This window comes from Alosa pseudoharengus, unplaced genomic scaffold (genome assembly GCF_046254945.1).
Source record: "Alosa pseudoharengus isolate Yale_2024_CS ecotype anadromous, Long Island Sound unplaced genomic scaffold, YU_APseudo_1.1 YU_APseudo_1.1_scf_12, whole genome shotgun sequence".
Taxonomy (NCBI): Eukaryota; Metazoa; Chordata; class Actinopteri; order Clupeiformes; family Clupeidae; genus Alosa; species Alosa pseudoharengus.
Window position 1 is genome coordinate 22601253 of NW_027468587.1, and position 19260 is coordinate 22620512.

General features: G+C 39.7%; 1 long non-coding RNA gene across 1 annotated transcript; it reads right to left on the reverse strand.

The window, feature by feature from the left end:
• Positions 1-6629: 6629 nt before the first annotated feature.
• LOC143118410 (uncharacterized) lies at positions 6630-7450 on the reverse strand. Its single transcript, XR_012986141.1, has 3 exons — positions 7370-7450; positions 7232-7289; positions 6630-7149 (listed from the first exon to the last, which is right to left on the reverse strand). It is a non-coding gene; the product is annotated as an uncharacterized LOC143118410 (long non-coding RNA).
• Between the last annotated feature and the right edge of the window lie 11810 nt (positions 7451-19260).

Consider the following 19260-nt stretch of genomic DNA (forward strand, 5'->3'; position numbering starts at 1 on the left):
GCACAGTAAACTGAAAGTGAATAGCTAGTCATGTTCGCTAGCTAGGTAGCAGCTAAGTAGGCTACTTTGGTTAAACGTGTACATTGTTGCAAACTGACCTGAAATAACATACATTCAGCAACTTTGTGTAGTCTGCTAGTTCTAGCAAAACTATGGTAGGTTAGTTTATCAACTGTCTCTGGGTCTAGAGCCTTTGAATAGGTGGCTGTGCACAAGAGCTTTGCTTTCTTTATTTGTTTCGTTGGAAAATGCAATGCCAATGTCGGAATGTTAGGAAGACATGCTTGTAAAAAATTGAGTTCATAACTTACATCGCTGAATGTAGGAAAATTCAGCAGATGAATCCAAGAAAGTTTTTCTTTGCATGCCAAAGACGGCGCTGTATTTCACAAATGTCCCTAGCTGGTCACGTTATTTTAAAATGGCGCACGTAGATAGAGCATTTATAACAAAGATTGTTAGTAAAGATTCTATAGTTAACTTTAGTTTAGTTACTTTTAGTAAGCTTGCGTTACAAGTGTTCGTAGAAAGGCCTGATTTACACACACTGTTAAAGTGCCATAAGTAGGCTGGTTTAACAAATGACAAACAGTTGAATTGAACTGAAGCTTTCTGAACCAGTGTGAAGCTTTCAATCCTAAAGTATCATACTGTATCAGAAAAAGAGGTTCAGTACTCAAAGCTTCAGAACTCTATGAGGACATTTGGTGGTGAAAGTTAAAGATAGCATTGTGTCACAATCCATTAGATATTAGCCATGAATGTCTTCACTGGCGGTGTAGCTTCTACATACCTGACGCACCCGACCGGTAGTGTGACAACGTCACGTCAAAATAACGTAACGGTACCGATCCACTTGCACGACACTTCTTTTTGTCGTGTCGCATTCCACTCTAGTCCTATGGGTGACGTCAAGCGACTTTAACGCGCCCGCAAAGCATTCCGGGAAGGCAGCGCTGCATTTGAAATAATGTCGCGCGTCAAAAAGCTGGCCGATTCCCAGCTTTATGCAAATGAATCCGTTGAACGCGAGGCGACTTTCCAATGAAAGGACGAGTTTGTAGGTCCTTTGTTCTACCACAACGGTGCCTGTGAAACTTTGGTTCCGCTTACCAGAAAAATAATGTTTTAACCATCTCTTCCACGACGCACAACAAAAAGAAGTGTCGTGCAAGTGGATCGGTACCGTTACGGCTCCCACACACAGCTGCGGTCCGTCAAGGCATGCCAGTGGGTGTTCCCGACGGTAGCTATGCAAATGACTTGAAGTAAAACCGTAATGTGATTGGTTGGTGCCGTCCGTAGATTGGCTTGATTGGCCGGTGCCGTCTGTCGGTGCAGCAACAGCTGAACTCCTCAACGCGAGCGGCGGGAGAAACGCGACGCGACGGACCCACAATTCAGTTCGGCAACGGATCACGTGAGCCCATTTAAAGTGAATGGGATGCGTCTCCAGCAACGCGATGCACGCAGCTGTGTGTGGGAGCCGTTACGGTACCGATCCACTTGCACGACACTTCTTTTTGTCGTGTCGCATTCCACTCTAGTCCTATGGGTGACGTCAAGCGACTTTAACGCGCCCGCAAAGCATTCCGGGAAGGCAGCGCTGCATTTGAAATAATGTCGCGCGTCAAAAAGCTGGCCGATGCCCAGCTTTATGCAAATGAATCCGTTGAACGCGAGGCGACTCTCCAATGAAAGGACGAGGTTGTAGGTCCTTTGTTCTACCACAACGGTGCCTGTGAAACTTTGGTTCCGCTTACAAGACAAATAATGTTTTAACGATCTCTTCCACGACCACCTAGTAGTCCATAAAACAAACGAAACTAGGATTTGGATGAATATATTGACTGTTGGTGTTTCTGGTGAGGATTTGAAATTGCATTGAGTAGTTTAAATAAAACAAGATTTCCAAATGGCTTGCATAGTTTGTTTAGGCTATTAATGTGTTGTATACTGTTAAGTACATGCCTAAAATTGTGGTCCATTTGTGGAAAAACACTTAAGATATGTTAAAACAAACTGAGTATGAGCTGGTAACTGACATTTTAAACAAAACGCCCACACACGACTGAACGAGGGGAGGCAGCGCGACTCTACGCGTATGACGTGTCGTGCAAGTGGATCGGTACCGACAGTCTTTTCACAACAGCGACACCTCTGTTCAGGAGAATATTGCAACTAGTGTCGAGACCACCACGCGCAAGTTTTTTTTTTTTATTGCAAAAATACACGTTACATGTTATAGCAATCCATCACTTCATATACTGTTCAACATGTATATTCAATAACATACCATTCATACATACAAAACATACAAAACACACCACGTGCGAGTATAAATGGTTACGGCGCTTCTGTGACGTCACATTGTCGCGCTACTGGTCGGGTGCGTCGAGTATGTGGGACGTTTTTGCAATATCTGAATCTGCGTAAGTGTATGAGGTTAGTGCACAGGGATGTGTCTCAACAACTCTCCCTGTTGCCAGGCCTTGCATCAGCCCTCCACTTCTCTTTCAAATCTTAAGAATCACATGCAGGTTGACACAACCACTGAGAGTTATATGGTATAATAAAAGGTTGTATCAAACATATCCATGCCAGAATCCATTGCAGAGGTCTGTACTAAGGTACATAATCTCAGTGCCACTGCTACCACCACGCGCATCACACACTGTGCGTAGGGCACCAAGGGACAGAGGGGGCATCCCCCCCCCCCCATTTTGGGTTTTTGCTCGAAATTGCACACTAACAATGGCCCTGTTTCCACATACTTTGACTTACATTCAAGTGCTTGACCTCTTTTGAAAGCAGATGCCTAGTAGATAATTTTGGTACCAATAGATTGACTGGAACTAGATCTCTGGAAATGACCACATTCTGCCCTGTTGGTCATTTATTTTGTCTTGGAAATACAACTGAGGCCCACTACCAGGTCTTGTGAATCTGTATCTCAAAGTAGATCAATATAGAATGAAATATGAGTACTTTAGACCATTATTTGCCAAGATATGCTCATGCGTTTTGTAAAATGCCCTATGGAAACTCCCCATAGGACTTTTGGCTACCCAAGATGCATATTGACAATAAAATGCTTACTGTGTGGCAACCCCTTGGTGTAGAACAGGGGTCTCAAACTCCGGCTCGTGGCCCAAATACGGCCCGCGACCTATATGTCAAAATAATAATGTAATTCGGCCCTTGAGGGTATTTTTAATTGCGTCAAACAACTATACTGATTAAAACAGACGATAGATCCAAGTACGGTGACAAATCTCATTTGTACTCTCCTCCACTATTTGCTAGACATCCAGAGCTTGATTCAAACCCAAAATCGCTGCACAAGTTTTCAGGAAATACTATTACACGCGAGAAACACAAAGACGTTCATTTGTTCGTAATGATGCGGAAGCGATGCAGGCCATAGTTTTGCACAAATTGAAGCAGAAATAGGCCTACAAACGTTCACGTGTGATGAAGTCTTGGGTAGGCTATGTTATTCACCTATTCTGATTCTGAAGGAGATATTATCTGCCTTTTGGAGATTATGATCGATCGTCTATTGACAGTGATCACGGTGCGGTGTGATTATAGGCTAGTAATAGTTTACTATTGTTGGTATACATCTTAGGCCTACTGTTTTCCTGTTCATTTGTTATGTGGGTAATATGACAAAAAAGAAAGTAAACCTGCTCAAATATGTTCAACATCCAGTAGGCTATTTACTGAAAGGTGCATAATTTGAGGTGCTTGCCATCCATAATTTGAGGTGCTTGCCATCCACTTCATAAACTTTTGTTTATACTCAAAGATTTTTACATTTACATTAGGTCTTTATCTCTGACCACTTTCAAGTCATGGCCTTTTGAAATTTTGATATAAAAATCCAATGGTGTTGCTTTTTTAACCCTGACGCCTAGTTTGCCAGGTTTAAAAAAGTTATAAGAGGAAAATATTTTTATTTGGTGTGAAACACACACATAGGCTTACCTGTTTTAATGCTTTTTTGTTTGTTTTTATCATTTGTATTAATATTTATTTTATCATTATTTTATTTATAAGCTAAGGTTGCTAGCACAGGTGTCTAAAAATAGACAAAAAGACTTGCACTTTCAGTTTGTAGTTTTGTGTTTGAAAATACAGTATTTGAGAAAAACATTGCGTTTTAGGAAATAGCCGTTCTTTTTTTGTATTATTATTCTTTAACACTGACATGGCCCCCCAATCAGATGACATTGGCAAAAGTGGCCCCCGGCTCATTTGAGTTTGAGACCCCTGGTGTAGAAGCATAATCCTCAATCCTCAAATGAAAGGTAACACTTTGAGGTTTCTTGTAGACTATATTTGGAATGTATGACAGGGGTGCTGATATAGAATGACTACACAACATATGGAATGATTACACAAATGTCTCTATTTTTGCATTTTCTTTGTTAGTTCAATGGGTGTGTATAAGAAGGACTATACATCTGCACAACTAATATTGGATGAAACATGAATGTTCAATTTCTAGGGATTCCTGTGAATATTTCAATTCCCAATATGCTGTATCTACTTATTGCTAAGGGATATACACTGCAGCTAGAAAGTAGGGAGACACAAAAAGCGGAGGGGGGGGGGGGGCATTTTTGATCAAATTTAATTGAGACATAGTAAAGCAGTAATGTAAAGCACTATACAGATTGTACATGAAACATGTTGTCATATAGATTCCCAAGAGTTCAAGCTTTTAAATGGTATATAATATTACGATGCTACATAGCAATATGGTGCATACAAATGATTTAGAATGTTGGGGGGAGGTGGGGGGCACTGCAATTGTCCCGCCTGTGGGACACCCGAAGTTAATCATCTTAGAGAACATTTAATGTCAGTAGGCCCCAACAGCATGTACCATAAGGATGATACTTTTCGGGTTTTCTCTCAATCTAATTTTAAGAATTAATTTTAATGTTATGCTACTCCATTGATTTGGGAACACGCCTGAGCGTGCACGAGAGGGAGAGAGTGGCAGGTTCTAACTGACTTGTCATTGTTGATAATCGATATCTCCTTTTTAATATAAGAAACTTTTAAAAGGAAATCATTAAGACAACAAAGACGAGACTGGAGGAGATTACAGAGTTATCCTTGTCCCTGTAGCCTAGTAACCTGTTATAAACTGTGGGAGGAGAACCTGGGCACTTTGACATAGGCTGCACTCACTGTGATTTGGAAAATGTACAAGAATATGAAGATTAGCCTTTACCTTTGTGTATGTGACTGGTGAGCCTTGAAGTCAATCACCTGTCAAGGGGAAGAACCTTGAGATCTGATTGGACATTGGGAAACTAGGAGGCCCTGAGATATTGTGTATCTACAGTACATTGTAGGCTATTGTGTAAAAGGCACAGAATCATAACTCAGACTTCAGATCATGCGCACCTTCTCACTGGGTTATCTGTACTTGATTCACTCTACTGCTTAGTGGTACTTGGTCGGACTTTGTCAGACTGTGTCCACTGTGTACTTTGTGGTCGACGGCAGCTCTAGTCTCAGCGTGTCTTCTTACATCGGGTTTTTCCGGAGTGCTATTTGTGCTTATCCAGAGTTCTTATTGGTGACTTATTGGATTATTACTATGGTTTTCCACAACACTATCTCTGGTGAGGGGAGCACTATGCGACATTTTAAGATGCATAGCCATTCTAATGGTTTTCTATACTAAGAGAGAATACTATGCAACAATTTGCCCTTTTTATTTATTTTTTTTTTTTTTAAAAAGCATCTTCAAATACATTTTGATGGTATGTGAAGGACACGTGGTCATGTGAAGGACAGCTAAGTACACCAATGACCGTGCAAGCAATGCACTATGAAGTCGAGGCCTATGCAGGCCAGGACAGAACACCCTGTAAAAATATAACAAGCCTTCACAGCTCAATGTTGCCAAAAAACACCAATTAGCTTGTCAGCAAGCTTTGCCGTTTTTAGACAGTTTTGGGCAAGAATCCATAATGCTGGATGAACAACTCTTTGTGTTCTCCAATTATGGAAGTAGTTTGGAGAGCCAGATTTGTATGTGCATTCTATTCACTCAAATGCCAATCAAAACTTTCACTAGAAAGTGTCCTATGCAGAATGAAAACACATGGGATGCAATATACGTACAGAGCGAACAAAACAACCAGTGTGAGTGAGACAGAAAATGTGGTGTGGGTGTGTTTCACATGGGTTATGGCTAGGGCCCCCCTGGCTATGTCGCTGATGGACGCAAAAGGTGTCAAAATTCACACCCCGAATTGCTCACGGAGTACTTATCACACATAAATCACACAGATATCATGATCCCATGATCATGATCCCATGATATTAGCGGCTAGGTGTTGTGATAAACGGTTCGTGAGAAAATTAACGTTGGATATACATTTAATCATATTGGAAATTGTGCACACAGCGCTTTCTCCACACCCATTACTCTCTATGGTATATCTCACGAACACCTTGGTCAAAACATAGCAAACCATATAGTCTGACCAGTGTTAAATGGGAATTATTAAAATTCTAGGAATGATAACCAAGAAGTAGATAACAGTTGAGAATATAAAAACATAATTTATTTTACATGCATTTCAAGGAGAACAGTTTGAGAGCAGTAAGCCTTCCCCACAGTTAGCTACATCAACCACAGCTTCTAATCATCCACTTTCTGAGACAGAGCAGGGGGGTTACAACCAAGAAAAAGGACTCAACAACCAAACAAAAGATCAAATACACTCAGGGCCTCAACAGGTGCCAAACAAAGGATTAAAACTCAAGCAAACGTGCCACAAACATAAACCCCGCTCCACCTCCCAACAGCCACATACATGCAATAGACGCTGTGTTCGACAAAGACACTTAGGAAATGGTTTGACAAACAAACAAACAAACAAAAACAATATAAACCTGCTAACCAGCGTAGTAGTTCACGTAACACACAAGCTGATCCCTCGATCAGCAATTACCGCCACTGCTGGCTAGCAGAAAGAAAAACACAAGCATATGTCTACACAATCACATATACCCCAAAAGAAAAGACAAAAGAACACAAGAGGAACAACGATTGCCACAACAAAGCCTCTACGCTGCAATCCTCCCAGAAGCAATGGCCAAAGATCCCCGTAGTCTCTACAACAGACAAAAGTAACATCAGCAACATATCTTCTAAAAGGTTAACATGCAGAAACTAAACAGAAGAAATTTCAATTACCTGCAGACGCTGAAATTACTCACTTACAAACCACCGGACAAAGTACATCTGCTTACATCTGTTACAAGATAAAACAACTTATAAAAACAGTTCACAACCTTTCCACAAACAGAGAACAAAAGAGGCCTAGTAACATACCTCCAGGCAAGGAGAAAACCAGCAACCTCCTTTGGCTGGTTGCACGCTTGGTCTGAGGAGCAGCAGCACACAGGTGCTGACAATCAGTGGCACTCATCATTCCCTCCCTTCCCCCCTTATATAGGGAAGAGCCATCTTAAGGAGGGCATACACCCCTCTAGTGGCCATCATTAGTGACCCAAGTGCCACACATATATCAAAACTAGATGTACCGCAGAGCGGTACAAAATATGACCGCCGCCCAGTCCAGCACATTTTTTCCACAAAAAGAAATCACGCTGAAAGGCCTATATGATTCTAACTGTCTCACTAAATTGCATTATCCACACTCAATTCTCACTGGTATCTGCTAGACAACAAGTCCCAAAACATGATTAGTTCATAGATTTCACATGTAAAATTCATTTTATACAACCCCACCTCCATCTTGCCTGTTCATAATTCTGAGAAATTCTTGATTGTTTGTGTTATGTTTATGTTATGTGTGTGGGTGTGTGTGTGTGTGAGTGTGTGTGTGTGTGTGTGTGCGTGCTTGTGTGTGTGCCTGCGTATGTGCCTGTGCATGGAAGCGTACATATGTCTACTGTGTGACTATATGTCATACGTATGATTACTGTGAATGTGTGTGTGTGCGTGTGTATCTGTTTGTGCACATGTGTGCACATGAACTGGGTTAACATGACCCCTGGAGGCAAATATACGGAAAAAAAATGGTCATCCTAGGCCCTACAGTTCTCAAGATATTCACAGAGAACTGTGTCTGGCCTACCCTCCTTTCGGGGGGTCCAGTCCAGCGGGGGGGCTACAGATCAAAACGAAAAATGACGGTTCCATGCTATCCATGTGGGGGTACATGCCCACCAAGTTTTGTGTACCCCGGTCTTTCAGTGTCCCGGGAATCCTTGTTGGTGTACGTCACTAAATGTACACATAAATGATTTTATTGTAAGGCCCCCCATGAACGAAAGTACACAAAACTCGGCATGCATTCGGAGGGTGTCATAATGATCCTACACTTTCAATTTCGTGCAGTTTTGACCATGTCAGCCAGAGATATTGTGATGAAAACACCTACATTTTTGCTTTTTAATTTTTAACTAGGTGGCGCTATACATGAAATAAGTGGTAATGGGATGGGTTGACATGGCCCCTTGAGATCAACATACAAAAAAAAGGTGGACCTCCTAGGCCCTACGGTTCTCGAGATATTCACAGAAAACTGTCTCCGGCCACCTACAGGCCAGTTGGTGTATAGTAACATAAATTAATTTATTGTGTGGCCCCCCATGAACGGAATTCCACGAAACTTGGCGTGCATTCAGAGGGTGTCATAATGATCCTACACTTCCAATTTCGTGCAGTTTTGACTATGTTAGGTCACAGATACCTGCGATTACAACACCTCATTTTTACTTTTTTAGGTTTAACTAGGTGGCGTTATACATGAAATGAGTGGTTATGGAATGGGTTGACATGGCCACTTGAGATCAACTTACCAAAAAAAAAATGGTCCTCCTAAACCTTACGGTTCTCGAGATATTCACAGAAAACTGTGTCTGCCCTACCCTCCTTTCGGGGGGTGCAGTCCAGAGGGGGGGCTACAGATCAAAACGAAAAACGATGGTTCCATGCTATCCATATGGGGTTACATGCCCACCAAGTTTCGTCTACCCCGGTCTTTCAGTGTCCCGGGACTCATTGACAGAAATTTGGGCATGCGAAAAAGAAAAAAGAAAAAAAAAGAAATAAAAAAAAAAAAATCTGACTAAACCTATATGACCGCCGCTTCGCTGCGCGGCGGTCATAATAAATAGCAGACCTTACCGATCACAGGGATATGAAGCATCACTCTGTACAGTAAGCGGATATCGAGTAATCCGGCTTTGAAATTGAAGCAGAATTCTACATGTTATCCAACTTTGGGCTGAGAGTCTAATATATTCTAATAGCAGCCCAAATTAATGAACTTGCTTTCCAAATCAAAGAATCGAAAGTTGGTCATGGCATGTACAGATCCGCTGTGCTTTTGAATAGATATTTCTACCAGCATGCTTCAGGTGTCATGGATGCAGACACAAAGTATTTTTCCCTAATATAAAGGCTGACCTAAGATATATGCAAGCATGATCACATCATACTTTCCCAGGTATGGGTCGGCTACACTGTCTTGAAAATGATATAGCCTAGCATATGAAGAGCTCTTTTACAAAACGCTATAAATCCATTTTTGTAAACATCAATAAGTCATGTTATTTCATTGTGTTTTTCAGGTAATATAAATAAAAGTGCAGTTGTGTTGTTTTGACTGAGTAAATAACAATTACCCAATTACAGATCCGAAAACAAAATAATCATTTAATTTAAAAAATGAATTAAGAAAATGCATTAAAATGGAGAATATAGCGTTTTTGAGCCAGACTCTTCTTATGTGGCCCTAATATATATGATATGTGTTATATTACTATTAATTTAAATACCATTTATTTGTATATAAGCAAATGCTGCATATTTATTGAAGACCATTTCGGAATAGAGACATAAAATACATTTGATTCAACAGATACAACTTCCTTATATAAATCAGTATAATGTGAAAATTATATACATATATAAAATGTATTATTATTTATAAAAAGCTAAGAATACAATCAACTTCAACATCACTCAAAAATCAATGTGCTCTAAACATTGGAGAGTGGATTACATAGAAGAGAATAAACACATACACACATATACACACAAACTCTCACACACACACACACACAGAGAGAGAGAGAGAGAGAGAGAGAGAGAGAAAGAGAGGAGGATAGGGAAAGGTGGGGTGGGAACTTGAAGGTTGAACACAGAAGAGCTATGACTCATTACAAAATGCATCCCCTTCTGCAGAGTGCCAAATCTGACAGCAATTTTGTTTACTACAGTAATAAAACAAATTTGCCTATACCGTTACACTCCAGGGCCATACAAGCTACTTTAGTTTTATTATGTAAGTTTTTTATAACAAAGCCAACAATTTTTCTGTGGCTCCTGCTGTACAGGAATATGTACTTTTTTTAAGTATATTGTTTTGGCCTTTTTATGCCTTTAATCAGATAGGATAGTGGTGAATGACAGGAAGTGAGTGGGAGAGAGAATCGGGGTGGGATCCGGAAAGGACCATGGGGCGGGAATTGAACCCAGGTCACCAGTGTACGTTGCAGGTGCCCCAGCCAGTTGCGCCATGGCCGGGGCCCAGGAATATACTTGATGAAAAGACGACAGAGTAGTAGTTGGAGCAGCTGAAGGCGAGGCTGACGGACATGCCTGCCAGCTGTTGTGATAGATTTTCTCCAAAGTCTTTCTGGCTGTAGCTACCAAACCTAGGTTTAACACCAGATTCTGCATTGGATTGCCAAACTTGAAATAATTAGAAACTACTGACAACGGCAATGTCAATGGAGAAAAAGTGTTTTCTGGTATTCTGTGTTTTTTGAATCAACGAATGAGCGAATGACGTTGACAGCGAGTCTTTCTGGTAGGACTTTTGCATAAGCTTTGCTAACATTTATTCACCAAATAAGAAAATACATGTGGATACATCTTTAGTAACCCTCCTTTCCCTCCCACCATGGCCAATAGTCAGGGGACTCCAGAACAGAAACAGCACAAAAGGGCACGAGAGTGACCCACCCACTCTTTCCATGGATCGATGACTTCCTCCAGGGCATTGCTCTACACTCTTGCCAAGACTAGTAGAGTTCACTGCTGTTTCTCTGCATGTATCTTTATTCATATACAATATAGCATTTATTAAATAAATGTATCCATAGTAATGTTTATCTAAAGTGACTTATGTCCAGGGCCGTACAGAGACCTCCTCCGCGCCACCTCTACCACTTGGTTCCTGTCTTAATGGGGGATCAGGGGGTTCAAGGGGTAGGACCCACACCCCTGCCTTGTCCAGTCAGCAGGGTCTTTTACTTTGTAGTTTTTGCTGAACTGAGGACAGGGGGCAAAGCCAAAGGCTGTTCTATCTTCATATCTTTATTATTGTAACACCCTATCTAGGGTAAAATCATGAATTCAATTTCTGCCTACCGAGTCTTTATGGAAGAACTCCCATTGATTTGTGAGAGAAGTCATGGTGGCTATGCATGGTAATGAATCCTGTCATGGATTATTTAACTGGAAAATGTTTGCCATGTGTACATGTGTCCTTACGACTTCTGAAATAAAACACAATTCAGAACTGAGATTTAATATTCGGAATCAATACTGTCTGCTGAAGCTACTGCATACTCCATATCTATCATTGCTTTTAAGCCTCCTCTTGACCTTATATGTCAATTAAACCTCCAAGTTATGACCAGGAAATTGCATTTATTTAAATAAACTTTCCAGTGAGCTAAAATCACATTAAAGTTGGCTTTGGGTAAGAAAATGGTTAGAATAGCATAATGCATTTCTGCTCCTGATCTTTTTTGTGCAAGGAAAACTACACAATGCAATCACAGAAGACATTATTCACCCCAATGGGAAAATATGAGTTATGATATGTAGGTTGTAGTTATTTCACGCCTGACAGAACTGCACCTTTAACCATGGGTGACAGGTCCTTCCCTGTACTTTCTGCCAGAGCTATTCTAATGAAGCGATAATAGAAGCATTCTCCTTTTTAATTGGACATTGTTAGACTGACATATCAATCTCACCGGTGAAATACCCTTTCCATGTAAATTTTAATAGAAACAACTTACAGTATTCCCCAAACTGAGTGCCACTGGAGAGAATGAGAGTGCTTACGCTTCACAATATCCGGCCTCCTGTCTGTAAATCTGATTTGTGTATTTACATTTCAATGTTATCTTCTATTTTCCCGTTTCTTTCCTCGCTCTTGAAGGGGGAAACTTCACCTGACCCAGCTGTCTTAAAGTACAGCTGTCGCACTAAAATGAAGAATTATTTGCATTATTTTAATACCAACCTAAGCTACATTTAATGTAAATTTTTTTCATGAAAAAGGTAGGCCTGCCTTTGATTGTCTTTGTCTTGTTTTGTCTGTGGTTTAATGTGTTAGACTTTACAGTATATTATGTTTAAATATTTGTTTAGCTTGTGTTTTTCATTATGTAAATAAAAAGCCAACTCGTCAAGATAAGTACAAGATGAATATGCACTAGAAATAATCATGTTTGTGATCACGTTTTTGCCAAGTGCATTCCACATCTTAATCTTTTTTTTATCCTTGGCTGTGTTTTCTTCCCATGTCTCATTCAACTTGTCATTTATGATTTATGTCATTTATGATTCATCTGACTTAATTGCATTATTCATGCAATATCTGAGTACGTCGATGCAAGGTAACGTGACACGTCCGCAAGATGCAAAGACATACAGTATCATGCGTTATCTTTGCTAAGTGAAGGCTATATTTTATTACGCCTATGAGGTAAAAGCAGAGAAAGGAACATGTGGATTAGCCTGTGCTGCGTCAAAATCTAAGCCTAGGCTTATATGTTATTTAAGCCTACACATTTCCTCACTTTCTTACTCGACCTCTTTCTTATCTTCAAACGTCTTCTTAAGTGACACAGACATAAACGGTGCAACAATCTGGGGCAGCCGTGGCCTACTGATTAGTGCTTTGGACTTGTAACTGGAGGGTGCCGGTTCAAACCCCGACCAGTAGGAATGGCTGAAGTGGCCTTGGGCAAGGTACCTAACCCCTCACTGCTCCCAGAGTGCCGCTGTTGTTGCAGGCAGCTCACTGCACTGGGTTTAATGTGTGCTGAGTGTGTTTCACTAATTCATGGATTGGGATAAATGCAGAGACCAAATTAGATAGATAGATAGATACTTTATTGATCCCCAGGGGAAATTCAAGAAATTTCCCTCACGGGATCAAAAGAGTATATATACTTACTTATAATCTAATATTATAGGTGCTCTAAGCGATGCTGGGTAATGTCACTTCTGTTGACTTTCAAACAAAACAGAGAGCTAGCTCGCTACTTCCTCCCCCTCCCTCCTGTGCTGCTCCCGTGCAATTGAAACTCTCCTAAACTCGCATCTTGTCTGTGATTGTCTGTGGATGTTTTTATGGGTTAGGCTAGGTTTGCCCAGGTTGTTTTTGTTGCCGTTTCTGGAGCCTGGGCTGTCCACAGAGATCACATTTTTTTACAGTGAATTCAGGACACAGACAGCTAGCCAGTTGGCAAGATTTTTTTTTTACGGAGTGTCTATTTACACCCCTGGTACGAATAGCCTTGGCCACACAGCTGAGCTATTCACACCCTGTGACAACAACAAAAAGACGTTGCTCACGTGCACAAAAAACATGGTGGACATTCGTTTTTTCGTCAGCAGAAAGTGAAGAATTCTGAAAGGTTTCGGCACTAATATCTGTTCAGATTAAGTTTTAGATTGAAAAATTGTGTTTTATTTTCATAATCTTGGTTCAGTGAACACATACAACCGTCAGTTTGAATATGACGTTCAGGCCTATAAACTATAAGTTTACCTGTTCTTGTGGAAAAAGACAATTTGAACAAGAAATCGGTTCTCAAACGGAAGTTTTGATTGCAACAATTAGCTAGTTCATGCACCAGGGTGTAAATAGCATACAGTACTATATACACCAGGGTACGAATAGCATCCACTTCTAACTATACATTAATGCAAACAGCATACCTTATTCAGAGTGTCTGTTACACAGCTGAGCTATTCACACCCTGTTACGTAACAACAAAAAACATGTTGCTTGTTTTTTTTTTTTATTATTACATTGTGTAATCAATATGCCAGAATTAATGTACAGGGGTGCAAATAGCATACACTGATATTTGTACCAGACGGGGTATTAATAGGACACATTGCTGTGTGCACCGAATAGAATTCACTTCTAATTGCACCAGGGTACGAATAGCATACACTGCTAATTGTACCAGGGGTGCAAATAGCCTTACCCTTTTTTTATGATATTCACTGAAACTGACACTATGCTTCGACAGAACAACATAAATCAGCCGGTTTTAGAAAAAAAAAAACACACTTCTACCTCCACCTAGAGCCTGTTATTTGTTTTGCAAAAATCCACAGCTCCCGGTTCTTCTGGTCCAATCAGAGCAGGGCTGTGTGAGATCTGACTGTCAATCACAGTCTGGAGCAGTCTGGTGCGCACTGACGAGCACAAACTCGATGAGTGGGTGCTCGGTGGTAGGGAAGGGGCATGAGAGTTGTACACATTCAAAATTTTGGCTAAGTCCCTTCAATCTGTCAGACTTTCCAACAGCAGCTTTAAGGGTAATGCACAGACACATCCTTTCACCCTCTAGCCCTGACATATTGCAAGTTATTTAGTCAGCTATGTTACGCCTTAACATCACATGATGAGTGCAAATAATTCTAGTGGTCTGTCAAGATGCCAAGATAGTTTTATTGTGTTTACATCTTGGCAGCTCACCAACTCACGTTTTGCCCTATACCCTTTTCACCTAGCTCACATGCTTCTGTTTGCTGAATGCAAAGTCTGTAATCCCCACAACTGCCAATCATGCATTTGAAGCCACTTAAGCTGTGACCACACCTCATCAGACTACATTTGATCCTTCAATAAACACGTGTGACTTCCTTGATAACACTGCTGTTCCACGTGATTTTTTATATCTTATTCATTTATCTTGTTATATGCAAATCTTAAACACATAGGGTGTGTATATAAAGAAGAGCTCCATCATTCCGATACACTTTCATGTCTGTCCCTAAAGAACTGAATACTGGACAAATTCTGAAGGATCAACACTGTTAAAAGATCAACACTGTTAAAGGATCAACACTGTTAAAAGTGAGTAGAAACAAAATGTACCTGGTGTGTTCTCTCTATTCCAATGCTTTGAAACAGCGTATAGCCAATACAGACAGTGAGATTAAAAAGTTTATAGTCCATGTATACGGTATGTGTGTCTTGTAGTAAAGTATTTTTTTTTTGGGGGGGGGGGGGGTAATCTATTTGACTGTTATTGAAGCAGAATATTTATCCTCTTGCTCCATAATGTTGGAGAATGCATTCAGCAACTATAGCATGATATGGATTGTGCACATAACCAGGGTAAATCGTCATTATGCAAATATACTAAAAATGAAATGTTCAGTTGTATTATATATAACCGCATCTTCATTATTTAGTTTTTTAGTTTTGTGATCTATGGGCTATTGATATTTTCTCTGTGTCATACTATTAGAGATGCATCATTATTCATCATTATGGGGGGGGAGGGGGGTACCCATTGCAGCATTATCACCTCTTTAGGTGTCCCACGTTAGACACCACTGTCCAACACAGCAGTGCTGGTTAGACTGAGCTGACTCTGACCCAAGGCTCTAATTTCAATTAACGATTAGAAAGTAAGAGTCAGATGTTTAAAAGACACCTTTATTGTCATGGAAATAAATAAAACAAAATGGTTCTTAAGAGACAGCTTACATGCAAGCTCATACCAAATGAGACATGAGAAACCTCTGTAAAGTCTTTTAATTATAGAAATCAAAAGTCACATAATAGGCCCTTGATAGTAATATTTTCTGCACAAGTCATGTATCTAAATAATAGATTCTTTTTTAAAAAAATGATCACTTTTCATAACTTTTGCTACATATGCCAACAATTTAACATATGCCAATAACATACTGTATACCAATTTTTCAGGGGCAGCCGTGGCCTACTGTTAGCGCTTCGGACTTGTAACCGGATGGTTGCCGGTTCGAACCCCGACCAGTAGGAATGGCTGAAGTGCCCTTGAGCAAGGCACCTAACCCCTCACTGCTCCGCGAGCGCCGCTGTAGCAGGCAGCTCACTGCATCGGGATTAGTGTGTGCTTCACCTCACTGTGTGTTCACTGTGTGCTGAGTGTGTTTCACTAATTCACGGATTGGGCTAAATGCAGAGACCAAATTTCCCTCATGGGATCAAAGGAGTATATATACTTATATACATACTATACTTAATAATGTATGGAACACTAGGGGCAGGGATGGGCACAAATACATCAAAATGTATTTCCAAATAAAATACCAAATACCCACCTTAAAAATAAGCTACAAAATACAGCAGCCAAAAAATGTATCAAAATAAAATACTGTATTTTTGTATTTTCAAAATACTACAAAATACTTCTTTCTAAAAGCCTTTTTCGTCTATCCCTTCACTTGTACACTACCTGGAAAAACATCTGAAAGCAAGAGACTCCTTCCATAATCAGTCAACATATTAGATATGCTGACCCCTCATATAGACATCCCAATATAAACCTCTGCCGGGGGGGGGGGGGCACCTCACCTCACCTCACCTCACCTCACCTCACCTCACTTTTATTAGTTATTTTAACAAAATTGGCATATGATAAAGAGCATCCTTCGAGCCTTTTGGATAACTGAAACAATATCATGGGGGAAATAGTGCAAGAACATAGCAGTCATAGCCTACAGTGTTTAATAGACTATAGCACGCAGTGTTTAATAGAATGGTTGCATAGGCTACAATACAACTAAATAGGCTATAACAGACTCACCACTAGAAGGCCTAGGCTACAGCTGAGTGCAAAATCTCATCACTGTCTTTCCATTCATTTTGAAATGTTCTTATAAGATCCTGCTCAAAAGCAAATTGCACATAGGGCCGTCTGATAATATTGCAAAATTGAACATAGGCTATGATCGCTCAAAATGTTCTTTAAAGTAAAGAAATAATTCTAACACATTTATGAAGTGGCTAGGCAGAGGCACCAAATGTGATGGAAAGTTTAAGAGCGAACAGGACACTCGGCATGGCTTTTAGTATTTTAATCTGCTCTGACAGTCCAGTTTTATTTACTGTTAGTCTACTGTTTTTAAGTTAGGAGATGTACTGTTTTGCAGCGACATGCAATGCCGACTACACAACTGTTGCACTTCCCAGCCAGTTAGTGTAATAGATTGCCCACTATGAATCAGTGACAATAACTCAAAGACAAACAATCCAAATAGATGACTTATTTAGAAATGTAGGTAGCATTTTCACCTTTTAAGTTATTTAACACCATCACTACCACACTTATGGTGAGTTTCATCACAGTTGAATAATTTTGTATACACCTGAAACTGGTGTGTGCACAACCTCTATCAATGTAAATACAAAAAAAAAATCAAGTTGTCACATTAATACCATCCAATCAGTTAAGCCAATTAGAAGCCAAATATTATGACATTATCAATCATTTCTCATTTAAAATGTGCACAATTGGAAATGTCCTTGTTTGAGGTATCTTGTCAAGTTAGCACTGAAATATTTCACAGGTCAGAGAACATAGACAAATTTAAAGTCTATAAAAAAACTGTAAAACAGAAAAAAGAAAGGAAAATAGCAAACTCAAGTGTTGCAATATAAACTTGTGAACTCAAGTCCTTGTGCTGTCCTTGTGTGAGCAAAGGAGTGTGTGTAACCTTAGCTAGTCGTGTCTCCTCGATGCCTTTAAGCACAATAACTTCTCAAAACAGTGTTGCATTCAGATGACGCCTATGGGGCCTGTTAATCAGTCCAGCAAAGGAAAATCAATGCTTTACTGGAGCAGAGGGGCTTGACCATGCGAGGGTGCCACAAACAGAGACAGAGATTTCGTGCTTTACAGTATAGATAGTTAAATAGATGTCATCACAGTGTTTCACAGAAAGTATTTTACAGTATTTTGAAAATACAAAACACTGAAGTATTTTGATACAAAATACGAAGGCATTTTCATCATCTCAATAAAATACAAATTACAAAATAGTATTTTGTATTTAAAATACGTATTTTAAATACATGTATTAGAAATACTGCCCATCCCTGGGGCATGGCCAAAAATAAATTCTTCATAGGTTCTGGCACACTATAACCAGAGAGAGTTCAAATGAAGCGAGACATGCCAACGTAATCCAGGATCTTTGCTATAACTGTCCCCTTGGCACAAGAAAGAAAGAGCCCCTGAAGTGAGAAATCCTTTTTGTATGAGGTGGGTACTTACTTTTTGCATTACCTCACAATACCTTTACATTCCTGCAATGGTTTTACGTTTACAAAAGCTATTGCATTCCCTTGCGTTACTTTTGTATTGCCTTGCAATAGTTTTGCGTTCCCTCACAGTAATAATAGTAATAATAATAATAATAATAATAATAATAATAATTATAATAATAAGATGTATTTGTATACCACCTTTCATACACAGAATGCAGCTCACAGTGCTTTACATTTGGAGCATTTAACACAACAACAGAGAAAACTGTTGAGAAAAATTGTAATAATACAAACAAACAAAACAATAAATAAAACATCAGAGATTTAGAATTAGATTTCACAAGATGGTATGGCGATAGATGCAACAACACATACAATACAATTAGTGTAGTAAAAATGGGAAGCCCCTGTAAATAGCAGTCGAATGTAAAATAATGTGAAGAAATAGGCTATGAAAAGTGAGTTAACTAAAAGCTCTCATATACAGGTATGTTTTCAGGTCTTTTTTTAAAGATATTTAAAGAATTTGCCTTTTTGATGTACAGAGGCAGGTTGTTCTTCGGTGCATAATGGATAAAAGCAGCTAGTCAAAAGTATTGCAAAAGTGAAGGCAAAAGTTTGGTCTATGTGCTCATGAGAAAGTATTGTATATGTATGGTGCAGATATCTGGGGCCCACAGGAGACTACCCACTGAGTAAAGGATCAGGGAGACTTTCTAATGTGCACACAACACTGGTATTGGTATTTTGAAAATCAAGAAGTGACATTATATTAGAATGTATGTGTTAGATTTATTAGAAGTGTGTTGAATATTTTGGAAAACAAGTATTTTTTTTTAAGTATGAGGCTGAGGTATGAGGCAAGAATGTGCTGTGCTGAGTT